This window comes from Mytilus trossulus, chromosome 13 (assembly GCF_036588685.1).
Source record: "Mytilus trossulus isolate FHL-02 chromosome 13, PNRI_Mtr1.1.1.hap1, whole genome shotgun sequence".
Taxonomy (NCBI): domain Eukaryota; kingdom Metazoa; phylum Mollusca; class Bivalvia; order Mytilida; family Mytilidae; genus Mytilus; species Mytilus trossulus.
Genome location: NC_086385.1, coordinates 28,491,038 through 28,506,201, shown reverse-complemented (window position 1 = coordinate 28,506,201; position 15,164 = coordinate 28,491,038).

Sequence of the window (15,164 nt, the reverse complement as noted above, 5' to 3'; positions counted from 1 at the left end):
CTTGTCAATACTAGTCATATAGTCAAATGAGTTCTTGAGTTTTATACTTTTGCAAATGGTTGGAATTCAGAGATTTAATTTTGTTTTCTGTTGGGTCTGTAAACCCCTGGCTCGCTACAATATGCTAGATATACATAATGGACATAGGCCCAGATGATAAGAGTGGTTTATATTCATTGATAAAGGTTGTATCTATAACAATTCTTTCTCAAATTGGCTGTTGATAACTTGTTGATTTGGCTATTCTATTATGTTATGCCCGTGTCTGTAGTAATGTTGTAGACTTCAATAAACGTAATGTATGTATTAAAAAAAATAAGTCGATACTTTTTCACCATAATTTACTTCAAAAGGGACAGACCATTCTATTTAAACGGAGATGTTGTTTCCGTGGTCTAAACTAGATACAATTTGAGTAAGATAATTAAGCATTCAAAAAAATAATTTGAAGAAGGTTACAAAATTAACACTGTGATTTGATATTTCAATTTTGTTTTTATTGATATAATTATTAATTTTGTTATCCGTAAATGAAATTTAGCTTGTATTATTGTAATATACATATACCGATGCACATTCATTATTCTACAATCGGTTGACACAAGGCATTGTAAATTTTTCTCTGACTCTTAATGCCGTATTAACAATAAAATCATTAGATGTTGCATATTTATTACATGATAATATAGTGTTTGAAACAATAACGTGTTATCGTTGTAACTGGCTGTAACTGTAAGCAAGTATCTGCAAGATTTCTCAGATGTGTACTTAGTGTATTTCGTGTTAAAGGAATGCATACAAACCCTGTTACTTTCGGTCCAGTTTGTCTTTGAAATTTTCTTTTCTCTGTGTTTGTCCCAGGTGTGAGAAAAGATGATAACAATGTACATACCCCTTTTTTCATTACAACGATTAAAGACTGATATACGTCATTAATGACTACATAATTACATATTAAATAATTAATATACTTGCAAAATTAAACGTAACTGAAATATAAATTAAAACAGTTGAACACTGAATTTTGCTCACCTCGCTGCTCAAAATATTAACATTTGCACCAGCATTTATTAGCGCTTTTGTGAGTTCTATATTACTCCTGCTTGCTGCCAAATGAAGGGGGGTCATTTTCTACAAAAAAAGCTTATACATAAACAGATTCATAAACTGTTTTACAACAATGCTTTGTTTTTTCTTAACCATAGCTATTTCAGAAGTCATCAAATTTCACTAACATAAACTGCTCGATAGATGAATTAGGTATAGCCAAATCACTTCAAAACTCAGCACATACCCCCATGACACTTATGTTCCTTTTGAATTTCGGCAAAAGGTGAAGATCTTGATTTATTGGCACTGTATTGGGTACCTTAACTACATAAGTGTTCTTACAAACAACAGTATATTGATGAGTATTCCATGTTCTTGATGAAACATATCTCTAAATCATTTACATCAATTTCGTCACCAATCAAAAACGGTGTTAAAGTTACTGCGAAACTACCAAATCTAGAGGTTGCGTGAACCAGATGTGGAAACTGAAAAACATAAGAGATCTTTACGAGTACATACAATCTGACACACTCTCATCACTGGTTCATCATGTCATAGTATTAAAACATCTGACGTCGCTACACGTGACGCAAGTGTTCCCCATTCCAAACGAAAATAAATTGAAAGAGTTGGTCCAGATTGATTTGATAATAAAGAAGACTTGCTAACGTAGATAGACGTATGTAGTCCTAAGAGAGGTTAACATCTACTTTAAAATTTGATAACACACATCTGATATATTCCCGAATTAATATTATCAAGATGTATGATTTCTTGATTGACAACATATTTGATTTTCGTAGACGCTTTTTTCAACGGACTATCGGCATTCTCATTGGAACACGTGTCTAATCTTATTGGTCGTGTTGTCCCTTTATTCATTAAAGGTCTACTTCTTACAGGAACTTCTTATGAAAGAAGTAACATTGTAGTAATATCCTTTAACATTGTTTTCTCGTTGTATAGAACCTGTTCTATCATTAAATAATGTTAAAACAATTTAATGACTATATTATTTCCAATCTAATTTGAAATACAGGATACAACAGATACAATTAAGTATGCCTTATATCTTGAATCATAATTGATATCGACAAAAAGGGTCAGTGAAACCCAGATTCACGGAATCTGTATATCCAATTAGTTTGGTCAAAATGTTGAAAAAGATTACGTTAACAAGATACGCCTCTTATCAATAAGTAGAAATTAGTGATGGTATAAATGTCAAATAGTTTTCTTAAAATAAAATCATCCTTACAAAATTAATTGCTTTTCAATGAAGGTTCAGTATTCTGAATAAAGAGCGTAAATACTGACACTCTCAAGTTATATGTGTAATATATGATCCACTAAATGAACAAGTGTATTGCTGTACGCAGAAACCATGCATTCCAAAGTACTCATATGTTTAGTTCTAAATGATGCTGGCATTTAAAAAAAACCGAAAACCTCTTAAACAAATTGCCATAATTGCGCATCTTTATTTTTATATCTGTTTAAAAAAGTAACAAATTTACAAGACAACATATACACAGAAGACAACATGGTAAAATTCGTCTGGTATTTCCGTATAAGAGTTAGCGTCTTTGAAGTGCGTTTGTAACCACTTTGTTTCTTGGATAATTTGAAATTAAAACAAAATAAAATAAAACTATTATCATGGAAAAGATCTACAGATAAGTCAATAGTACTGAAAATGTGTTTGATTAGGTATAAGTGTAGTTGCTTTTAAATGATTGTTTTCGAAAACCTTTGTTTTTATTGATCACGAAAGCAATCGCAATTACGATATCACACATGAGCAGCTAGATGTAATCTAGATATAAGTCGATTTAACTATAACTGTCAGTCAACCCCAAGATGCCGTTATTTCTCTTTACGATATTGTAACTATGGTACTAAGAGACATTTTTAAAATGGAACTCGTTTGAACAGTATACTAGAAACGTAGAGATTGTAAATGCGACAGATATTAACTAAAGACCAAATGACTAAGTCCTGGTAAATGTTAATAACTACAGGTGTTAGTACAGCCTTCAGCAACGACCAATACCCATACTGCAAACATATCAAATATATAAAAGACCACGACATTACAAAATACAGACTAGTTCTAATTAGAAAACCGACAATCCGATTAATGTGAAAAAAACATACCACACTCATACGATATTTTCTTCTATCTATTGAATTAACCCCACTAACTTTTATTCTGTCATATTTTTTTTTCCATGAAATAATTTAAAACGTCATTTGATTTTTTTGTTGTATTACATCGCATTTTTTTGTTATCTTTTCAACATACTGTACGGTGTTCAAGATGCTCAATGCTGACGGAAAACATCTATCAGATATTCGAAACTAGCGGTAATTGTACATGTGTTCGGGGTATATTCGACAATAGTTATACCTGTTTTAATCAATCATTAATAGCTTCATACGTGTGATATAAAAGATTTGTAGGCAACTTTTGTCAATTGGTTGAATTAAGACATAAATAAATGTTAGAATATACAATATGTTACACTTACACGTAAACTGTTACAGTATCACATACCCAATTTGAATACACTTACCTTGGAATCGAAACTGTTGACTCTGGCGCCTTTCTTAACTAGAATTTTGGCGATTTTTCCATTCCCAGCTTCATGCAGGGGTGTTCTATCATCCTATAAAATCAAAAATGGCAAATAGACAGACAAAATTATAATACACATTGTAAGCAGTACAATGTTGTTTACAAAACTAGTTTGATAAAATATAATTACTTGGTCCATCTCTCAACTACAGACTTTGTTCAATAGATTATATTATTTAAAAACGTGCCTATGAAAATACCATAAAGATAAAACGTGCAAATGCTAAAAAATGTTTCTCACTTCTTCCATGAAGATAATAAAGCTCCTGTACAGAATATTAAAAACATCAGTGTTTTGATGGAAACCTTTTTCAAATATGTAATCAACAATGACATCAACATACATAAATTTATCTCAATAGTAGATCAATCAAGGGTGTAACTTTTGAAGACAAGAAAACATATATATACTAGATGTATTGTACAAATTTGATACCAGGAATCAATAAAAATGTGTTCAGGGGGTTTGCGCAATATTAGAAATTATATGTATGCATACCATTTTTTTTCATCATAAACCTTTATACAAGATTTGGTACAGTATAAAAGGAAAAAAAAAAAATTTATTAAAGTATTTAGTATTTAGCATGTCTAGGATACAGTTATGAAATTACCCATACTTTATATTATAATCATCTTTCGCTGATGTTTTTATCTAATTATTTTAGTTGCAATCGTTGTGTGCCTCTTGTCGTTCTCCATTTATTGCCATGGCATTATCCGTTCATTTTTTACTTGTGCGTTTACGTTCCTAAAGGTATCTGTTTTTATCCTGTCTATTCAGAGACTTTTGTAAATTGTTTTACATACATGTACCAAAAGCCTTCGTTTAGAAATAACGTTTGAATATTATTGCAGAAGATGACTTTAAAAATTCATTCAAATTTATAGTTGAATTAGTTTTGATAAATTATTATGATTATGCGGAAGTGAAAATGATACGTCGTTGTACCTGACGTAAATTTAAAGACTTATATTATACAACATAATAAAATTGGTTTAATTTGAATAACTATTCATTAGGGAAATTTTCCTAGGAATATTAATCAAATCTGAAAATTTAAAGACGGAAAACAATTTTTCACCCGTGAACGATTGAACGTTACTGTACCCTATTATTTTGTTGCATTCTTGTCGGCAGAATAGCGGGTCTATATTTTACACACAATTGTAGAAGAACAGTACAATATAACCTGAGCTGGAAATTGCAATCGGTGAGTAGCAATGAACAATATTTTAAAGCTTGTCTTTTCCGAAAAAAAACATAGATCAAAGATTTTGAAGGCAACATATGCACATTTAAGACATTTGTTCTTCCAATAGGTATGAACCGACGTTCTATGCACTCGTGCATAGTAGCATATTCCAATGCAACTCTCGGATTTGGGCTTGTTAAAAATTATGCATCGTTATAATTCGCTATCGCTTCCAACATTGATTTTTTTTAGACAAAAAAGGAGGTTCATGACGCGTCAACATTATCACTAAAATTTCAAAGCTGCACATTTTTAAATATATTTAGTAGATTGAAACACAAAAAAAATATTACTTCTGTAGTATGATAGAAGAAAGTTCTTGTCATCTTTCCTGTATTTTTTTTTAATTGTCTGGGAGTGTAAGGGAGAAGAAGGGGCTATGCGGCAAAACGTAACACATAATATAACTGATTTAATTTAAATATCAACACATGACGTTATACGGGAACAGAAAAAAAAACACATCCTTAGAAAACATGATGATATTTATTTGGTAATTAATATGTGAGTGTATAAACAATGACTAATGAATATAGGATAACAAAAAAACAAGGTGCATAGATCATAAGCGACCGTCGCCTATCCTATGTTTTTTTTAAACAATTCTTGAATAGAGAGAAAGCACTTTAAAGATGGAAAGTGCATTATGTTAAAATCAAATTAATTTAAATTATGATTGGTTTCCATACACAAATTCTCAAATAATTCTCAAATTCATTCGTCTAACAGATTTATCACGAGCTGTTCTTGTTATTATTAACGTTTGACACTTTTTTTCAAATAAGGCAACACATTTCAACGATATCAACTTAAATTTGCAGCAATTTTAATGTGGTTCATCGGTGATCCTCGGCTGTTGCCTCTTCTTGGTCGGGTTGTTGTCTTTTGAAATATTCCCAATTTCCTTTCTCAATTTTATTATTGTTTAAAAACTGAACAACGGGTACGATTAACAGCCTTTATGTGATCAACATATATAGGTAAACTATTGTAAATACAACACATTTCATTATTGTTAAAATTCGCACAGGTTTGATATCATGTTAACATATTGTATATGTATGATTATATTTCTATTACATCATATCGATTCATTTCACTATCTATCTTATTTGCGACTGATCTGCATCCTCAAATTGAGGCCAATAACCAGTTGATTTGGCTTTCCGAGTTCGTTTATATTGTTTGCAATTATTTATGAACAGTTTGTACATGCAACTTTTTTATAAATGATAGTACTTGTATTTTTTTTTAAGTTATATACTTTTATGAAAATATAAGTTCAATCACAAAATGTTAAACATTTCACCTATTGTTCAATCACATTCGAAATGAAACAATTTTCCCGGGACTAAATTGCCTGATAAAGGATTGCTGCTCACAAGAACGCTATTCAATGATTTCGAATACTAAAATTGAAATCATCCGTTTTATGCACCCTCGTCTTGTTTTAAAAGGATTTTTGTTTTCAACAAATTTTTAAAATATCTTTCGATAGAGTATCAACGTGCAATCTTTGTTGGCTTTCGTTAGTGCGCTGAAATATAATCAGACAGTGTATGTCTTAATACAGGATTTTGAAAATTTGATTTTGAACTTTGAATTTTGAAGATTACATTTTCAACAAGCTGTTGACATGTCAACATATACATATCTTGCCTGGATACAGCATTGGGATAAAAAAATGCAAATGATAAATTCAAAATATAAATAAATCATGTAAAAAAACAATAGACCATGCATGTGTTGGTATTGGAAATAATCTCAATAGACATTAGGTGTGTAAATCCATAAACAACTGCATGCTGAACGTCTTTGACTAAGACAAGGTGGTTGCTTAGAGTCTGAAAATGACATGATCTTAATCTTTAACTTGTAATTTATGCAAAAGTTAAAAAAAAATAGTACATCATGTATGGCAGGGTTGCTTAAAATGAGATGTACAAATGCTTATAGAGCTGTATACCAGTTCATTTTTTAATAATGCTTGGTTCTCTTTTACTTGACTTATTGGAAACAATATGAGTGTGTTATTTGGTCTCTTTTTAAGGGTTGATCCATTGGCATTTATACCACATTTTTGTTATATTAACGTCTCTGTCGACATACACAAAAGACCTAAGTCTCGCTTTTTGGATTCAGACAGAAACAGAAGCTGCGGCGTTAAATAGGAAGTCGACATGATCAATAGGGCTTTCCAAGTCCGACAGATAAGCACGTGTTGTCAAGGTGATTATATAGCTAGGTTTATAAATATACGTTATCGTCGCGTAGTAAAAGGGAATTATGCGCGCGTCCAACAAAGATGGCATTTCATTAACTAGGTGCAGCATACATTTCTTGTCCTTTTTCCTGGGTAGAACCTACCTATGGAATTAATCATACTACTTATAGATCTTCTAGTTGAGATTTTTTATAGTTCTTCATCCTTTTCCTACTACATGCCAAACCCTAAGATATTATTTTCATTGTAACTGTATTATTTGAATATTTTCTTGTATATGTCGACTCATTGTGTTTTTATATTTGAGTTACGCATTTGTTTAAAAAACTGGATCCATAAACCGACGTTTTTTTTTAAATCCGTTATTTGGATGTTTAAGGCGTCGGTATGTTTCATCTTCTTATATTAAATTGCCACTTATTTAGACTTCATAGTCTAGCAAAAGAAAAAACAACGTGACATATTCGATATATGTATCCATCTAAAAGCTATTCGTCCTGAGCTAAAATTTACTGATTTTCTTTTTAGATATTTACTCATGTATGTAAAATTTTCACATGTTTGCAACACTATATCATGAATATTTGATGTATCAAATAACTTACCTTTACACTACAATGATAATTAACATTTGCCCCTGCCTCAAGCAAACTAATGACTTGTTCTGTATATCCATAAAAGGAAGCCCAGAAAAGTTCCTACAAAAAGTTACAAGAATGATATTCCTTATCTGACGATTTAAAGCTCTAAACAATGTTTAATTACTTCATAGTAGAGAGGTAAATAATGTTCACGAACTATTTATCATAACACCGAACATTTAACAATAAGCAAATCAAGACTATGGGTTTCCTAACCGTCTCTTTCCGGAAAAAGAGTGTTCAGATATAGGAAGATGTGGTATGAGTGTCAACGAGACAAGTCTCCATCCAAATAACAATTTAATAAAGTAAACCCTTATAGGTCAATATACGGCCTTTAATGTATGTATACACTGTCTGCACATGTACTAGTACTATGGATTCATTTATTTTCTTGGGTACCAATTTTCATGGATACAGGAAAACTTGTATGTTCGTGGATATTTAATTTCGTGGTTTTTGCAAGGTCTGCGTACAAGCCTACTGGAAATGTTTCCTTCGTTGAACATTTAATTTCGTGGTTTACCTTTAACCATGAAATCCACGAAAAAATTGTTATCCAACGAATAATAATGAATTCACAGTATATTGATATCAAAATAATCGCTAAGTACAGGGATAGTTTATCTAATACTGCAATGCAAGCTTACTATGGAATCATTTTTTGTTAGTTGTTTCACTATATTCATATAACATTCTATATAACATATTCCATGTTTTTGAAAAATAACTTCTCATTGTTCATAGTTTGTTTAAGAATTGTTGATTAAAACGCTTTTTGAGCTTACAGGTGTTAGAACTGTTGATGTATTTACATGAATGGGCATGTTTTTTGTAGATTATTACTTCACAATTTTTAAAGACAAGGCGTTGTAAGATTGTAGCTCAACAGATGTTATTTATATCCCTTACTTCAAAATATTATATAACTCTTACATGACCAAAATTTCAATATCATTCATGTATATGGGGACAGAAATATTTATTAAAAAAAAAAACCGAACGACAACTATTTTTGTTACTGAACTAAATGAGATTCAAAGTATCGTTGGTGTGTTTATTTCTCGCTTGGAGGATGATGTACATTTAGTATGGAGGGAGTCGTGGATGATGTCATACCGCTTCTCTCCTTATTCAGTTACGGATGACGATATTACGGATCTTTTCCAAAGAAATTATCTCAACTCTTATTTTACGACTACTGTAAATCAAGTAGTTTTCGTGCCCTATTTGCTTTTCTGGTTTTCTCTAGCGCGAAGTCGTTAAACTTTGATGTTTTTTTTGTGGTATTTGACATCAATCCGTAAATTCGAAAATTCCGAAATGAAATGAAATCGCCGAGAAGTGAAATAGAAAAATATACAAACGAAATAAAATGCCCGTGAACATGTATCACAGATTGTCTCCGATTATAGTTAATATACTGTTATCATTATTTTTAAAATTAGACCTATGTTATCTCGTGTGAACTATTTTACATTGTCATTTCGAGACCTTTTATTGCTGACTTTGCGGAAAGGGCTTTGTTCATTGTTGAAGGCCGTACGGTGACCTATAGTTATTCATGTATGTGTCATTATGGTCTCTTGCAGAAAGTTATCTCATTGGCAATCACACCACATCTTTTCTGTTTATATCTATTAGAACATTTATCAATACTTTTAGTGCCTTTCGTACTTTAATGACCGAATAATATATGTTTATCACGAAGGTTCATTAGTAGCTGCAATACTATACAATTGTTCAGAGAGTTGTAAATCTCTTGTATTACATGTTCCTTTGATAATTTTCTTTAATATTACCTACATAAATAAAAATAATATGTTTATCCATTATTTGAATGATACTGTAATTGGTAATATGTATACAATTCTTTATAGCGACTTGTTGTCAAAAGTAGACATATCCAGAGAAGTGGCCTGTTCTTTGACAAAATTGCCAATAGGTTTGACGCAGTCCTAAAATACAGACCTTATTCTGGTGTACCACCGATGATATTAACCTTGAAAGCTGTATAATAGTCTTCTTCAAGGTAACTTGTTTATATGTTAGGGGTGCTCTTATATGTACTACATTTATATTCATTGATAATCTGTGGCATAAAGTTATATTGGTAAGTACAATTTGCTTGTTTAGTTGGTATTAACAAATTATAGCTAGTAATAATAAAAAAGTCTTATGTTTATCTCTTTTAATATTGATAAGCAAGTGTATTTGTATAACGCGTAAATGTAATGTACTTCCACTCCACTTTTAGATTTATTTCTGTGAAATAGTGATCAGAAAAAAGGACGCTTCGTTCTGCTTTAAGGCAGGTGAAATTCACATGATTCGGGTGTGTCTATTCTGTGTTTGACTTAGCATTATGTATTCGGGTTTTAGTTTTCTGTAATTAGTTAATACTTCAGTTTCATTATGTATATCTCTTTCATATTCATTTGATAACTACTACTGTTTGCAATAGCATGAATTGTTATATATAATAATCATGATAATGATGTTCTTATCCCGGGCATAAACACAATGCCGTATTTGGCAAAACCTTTTCAACTTTTGATCTTCAGTGCTGTACAACTTTGTACTTTTTTCACTTTCGATCTTATATATATGGGCGTTACTGGTGAGTCTTGTGTGGACGAGGCGCGTTTTTGGCGTATTAAATTCTAAACCTGATGCTTTTTGTTATCTATTAATCATGTTTTTCTTTGTCTAATATGTTCTCCTTTTTATTTGTATTGTTGTCCTGTAATATTATGTTGTCATTTCAATGTTATATTTAACTTTACCATTAAAGTGCGAGGTTTGGCATGCCACCAAACTAGGTTCAACCCACCATTTGTATTCCCCTTTAAACATGTCCGGTACCAATTCAGGAAGATGGCCATTGTTATAGTATTGTTCGTTTCTCTGTTTGTTGCATTGAAATGTTGTGTCGTTTGTTTTCTTTTATTTAAACAGGGGTTATCACCGTCTTTTAAGCGGTTTCAGGTATGTTTTCGATATAAATTTAAATATCTATCTGACGTTTTGGGCCGTCCATGCACATAGCAAACAGAAAATGTACCAAAACTACTTTTATTCACGTTTGAATCTACCTATTAACTAACTGTATGTTTTATATTAGACAAATTGAGAGATATTGGGGCTTTAAACATTGCCCTGTGTCATTTGTCCTGAAATTCTGACAATTCGTGGTTGAAAAGTGACAATCTTAGCCCTCCGTATTTTTCGAAGATGACATAAATCTGGGAAACCCTTTTAATACAATCTTTATATATACACAGTCTTTAAATTCATAGAATTTTAGGGACATTGAAAGAACAAGGGGGTTATCACCGTCATTTAAGCGGTATCGGGTAGGTTTTTATTATGTATGTTGTATTTCTTCTTTTTTACGGCTTCCATATATATTTATTTGTATTGATATTTTGTAAATGTTTCTGAACTTATCGGTTTTTGTTTTTGTTTAGAAATATAAAAGACAAAAAATAACATTTTTTTGTCGATTTATTAAAAAAAATATGTATAACATAATTCAACTTACATAAGAACTGATAAAGCTTTAAATTCGAGGACGACGAGAGTTTAAGACAAATTGATGGGGTCATAAACGATGTCCTTCGTAGCTTTTCACTACTTTTAATTATGAAAACCATGCTTTTAAATATATCAAATGTTATACTTTTTATGATTTTAGTAAATTTGAATATCGAACTGACTGCTAGCAGCCGGTTGGCTGTTGCATATCGAATATCGAATATCGAATAATGAACTGGCCGCTTACTTCACATCCATTTTTAAAGATTACAAATACAATAACAATTTAAATTTTACTGATTTTATGCATTTCTTAAACTCATGAGTGATAAATGACAATATATAAACAACTGTCTATATAACAAATGTTATACACAATATTACCTCATCATTTGTTCTCATGGTTTCTTCGTAATCACTTGGCCTTGAATTAAAAATAATAAACATGTTCAATATATATTTGAAATCAAATTTAGACAGAAGACTACATCTAACGAAAAGGAATGTTAATGTCTGTTGTCAACGTTTTCCTGTAACGCCCTGTAGACAATAACTTTACGTGATACATAATTATCTTACATCAATTGTTATCATGCATTAAATTTCTCTTGTTATATGTTAATCCAATAAAGTTAATTTAATAGTTGCTTTAATTTTCGAGATAAACATTTGCTCTGAGTACTGTTAAAGTACAATGAATAAATGTTATTTCTATATCAGAGTCATTTCAGTCGTAGTACATGAGTTCACAAGATCAGACATATCCATACGTCTACGTTTTAACGGTTCGCAGTAGAACATATGCACAAATAAAAAAATTGGTATATAACGATAAAATTAACTCCCATTTTTTATGAAAGATATCTTTAGTTCTGTTTTTTTTGACATAATGAAGCAAGCAAACCAAACAGAAATAAGAATATAGGGTAATGTGAGAATGATTGGGATCCAACATATAAAACTGTGGAAACATACATTACAGAAGAAAAGATCAACTGACTTAAACAATCAAACAAACATACACAGTGTTGTTTCTATTTGTTTACTTGTATTTCAATCTACTTACTGATTTGCATCTCTGGCATACCTGATAAAGGAATGAATAAAGTCAAGAAGTAAAAACACGATTGCGGGATTCATAAATAACGAGGCTTGTCAATCGTCATAATACGAATAAAAGAAACAGTATAGCACGAAGAAAAATAAAGGGGAAAGTAAAGTAAATAATAATATACACAACTTCAGCAACTAGCATCTTAAACTGAAGACAATCTGATGTTAATGATGAAGAAACACTAAATATTTCTCTATAAGTTTTAAGGACTCTCGAATGAACCTTTGAAGAAAGAGGACTCAGCTTTCTTGGACAAAACTCAAGCATACGAGATGTTTGCTTTGACACCGACGACGGTACTAGTAGCAGCTGCAAGATCTGGAATATTGTATGAGTTGAAAAAAACGTATATTCTATTCGTGGGTGAAGTTTGAATATTGCTTTTAAGATGAAGAAAGTTTATAATAAGAAAATGAAAAAAGTCTCGTTTGTTATAGTTTATGGAACTAAGATGACCGCTTTTGTCAATTCAAGTTAAGTGTCTAGATTGATGCTGAGTAAGTTGTATCTGCAGTTTATTTAATCTGTAGAGGATGTTTTGAATGAACCTAAACAGAAAAGTTTAGATTATTTATAGATAGAACATCATAAATATTTTTCTTTGTGAAGGAAAATAATCTAGCTTATTTGATATAGCTATAGAGGAATAAAGTACCATTTTTTTCAAAACAAACTACCTGTTAGAGTTTTTTTACCAGCTACACATGCGCAGAATCCATGACATGTTCCCGGATACGAGCACCAAGAACGTTCTTAAAATTTACACACAAACTAGGCAAAAAAAGGCATGTCAATGTTCAAAAAAGAAAACTATCAACAAAGAACTAGAACTCCTCCCTTTTTTTGTAAATTAATTTGCCCATATACAAACTGACCGCAAACATTTATTAGTCTTATAGCATACACAAAAAAAATACTCATGCTTCGTTGGTATGACATGCATATTTGGCCTTTGACAGTTATGTCTATTAAGATTTACTGGTATAACATTTTAGGCGTTACATCTACAAAAGACTTATCAGTTACTCTTGAATCGAAAACATTAAAAGATCCAATAGAATGCAAAGTTGAAGAGTATTGAGGACCAAAAAGTTCTAAAGGTTTTCTCAAATACAGCTAACATAAAGGTAATGTATTTCTGAGGTTAAAAAGTCTTAGTATTTCAGAAATTCAAAGTTTTGCTTACATTGTAATCACAGTGTGGGAACGGAAATGCACGGTTTTCTACTAATTTGGTCATTCGGGAGACTGTCAAGCGGGGCTTCGACATTTGCAAAATAACAAGTTGCTTGCTTCAATTATTGGTAGCTAAAACGTTTTATGTAAATATGAACCAATAAAATAATAAAAAAAGATATATGCATCCTAACGTTTTCCTTAGAATGGTGGAGCTCCGTGTTAAACGATTAAAATTGTCACACAACAGCAATCAAAAATGTCAAATAAACCTCGAAAAATCAATGTTTGCTACCTGAATTTTCACATGTTCTTTTTCTGATATCCCTGTCTGAAATTGTCAAAGCCATTGTCCCAGTAGAAAGTCTGATATTTTAATTGACTGTACAATCGCTTGCAAGTTTACTGTAATATCACTGGATACCTTCCTCTACAATCACTTGGAGCTTTTCTTTCACCGTTGGGCTAACTAGACTACTCCGAAAGGAGGGTAACCTACGTTACCTTATTATGACTTCAAGCAAGCTAGTCAAAGGTATTACTTTTTCCTACACCCATTGCATTTTGCTGTAATGGTTTCTTGTGGCATATGACTAATTATAACTCTTAGGTAGATACTGCTTAATTTTTACTACTATCTCTTCTGCCACATTCATGATCAGTTTATGTTTTCCATGATACTTTTGTCATATAAATATTTATTAGAACTACTGCAATCCAATACAATATATGTCTGGCATAACTTTTCTCTCATTTTTCTGTTACGATTTAATAACAGTTACTTATTTGGTATTGTTATCATTTTTTCTAAACCTAAATGACAGATTCAAAGTGTTAATGATGTTTGAAGCTTTTGTTTGAATCGACGCAGCCTGCATTAGCGGATGTGGTATGCGGAAAGATGGAGTTTTGGTGGTTGAAACCCCAATTTTTCCGATTATTTTTTTTATTCTGCCGACGTTTCAGTGTGTACCGTGTTTTGGATGCCCCTTTTGCAGAAAGGCGGGATCCGCACCTGGTCCAATATCGTCAATGATAGTATGATTATCAGATTTATTATAGTTTGTGCTGTGCTAGTTTTGGGTAGAAATGAGCGCACACAGACATTTTAACCCTGCCAAATTCTTTATGTACCTGTTTCAAGTCAAGAGCTCGTTATGAGTGTTTGTCGTTCATGTCTGTCATATATGTTTTTCGTAAATAGTTTTGTTATGATTTATGCCGTCAGTTACATTTAAAATGTATTGAGTTTTATTTTTCATGTGGGGACCTTTTATAGCCGACTATAATTGCTTAAATCCATTTTTTTAAACTTTGACAATCATATCACATCTCCTTAATTTCATATTGAAGATATAAATGTGGTTTGATAAAATGTTGTTCTCACCAAAACAAAAATGTTTCGTTCGTTTGTCGGATGCTATAGTAGGGATATTGAAAACTTCCTGAATTGTGACATTGATACAAAAAAAAATCTTTTTGAAGGTTTTTTTGTTTTCTCTGTCTTTCAGATACAGCTGAAACA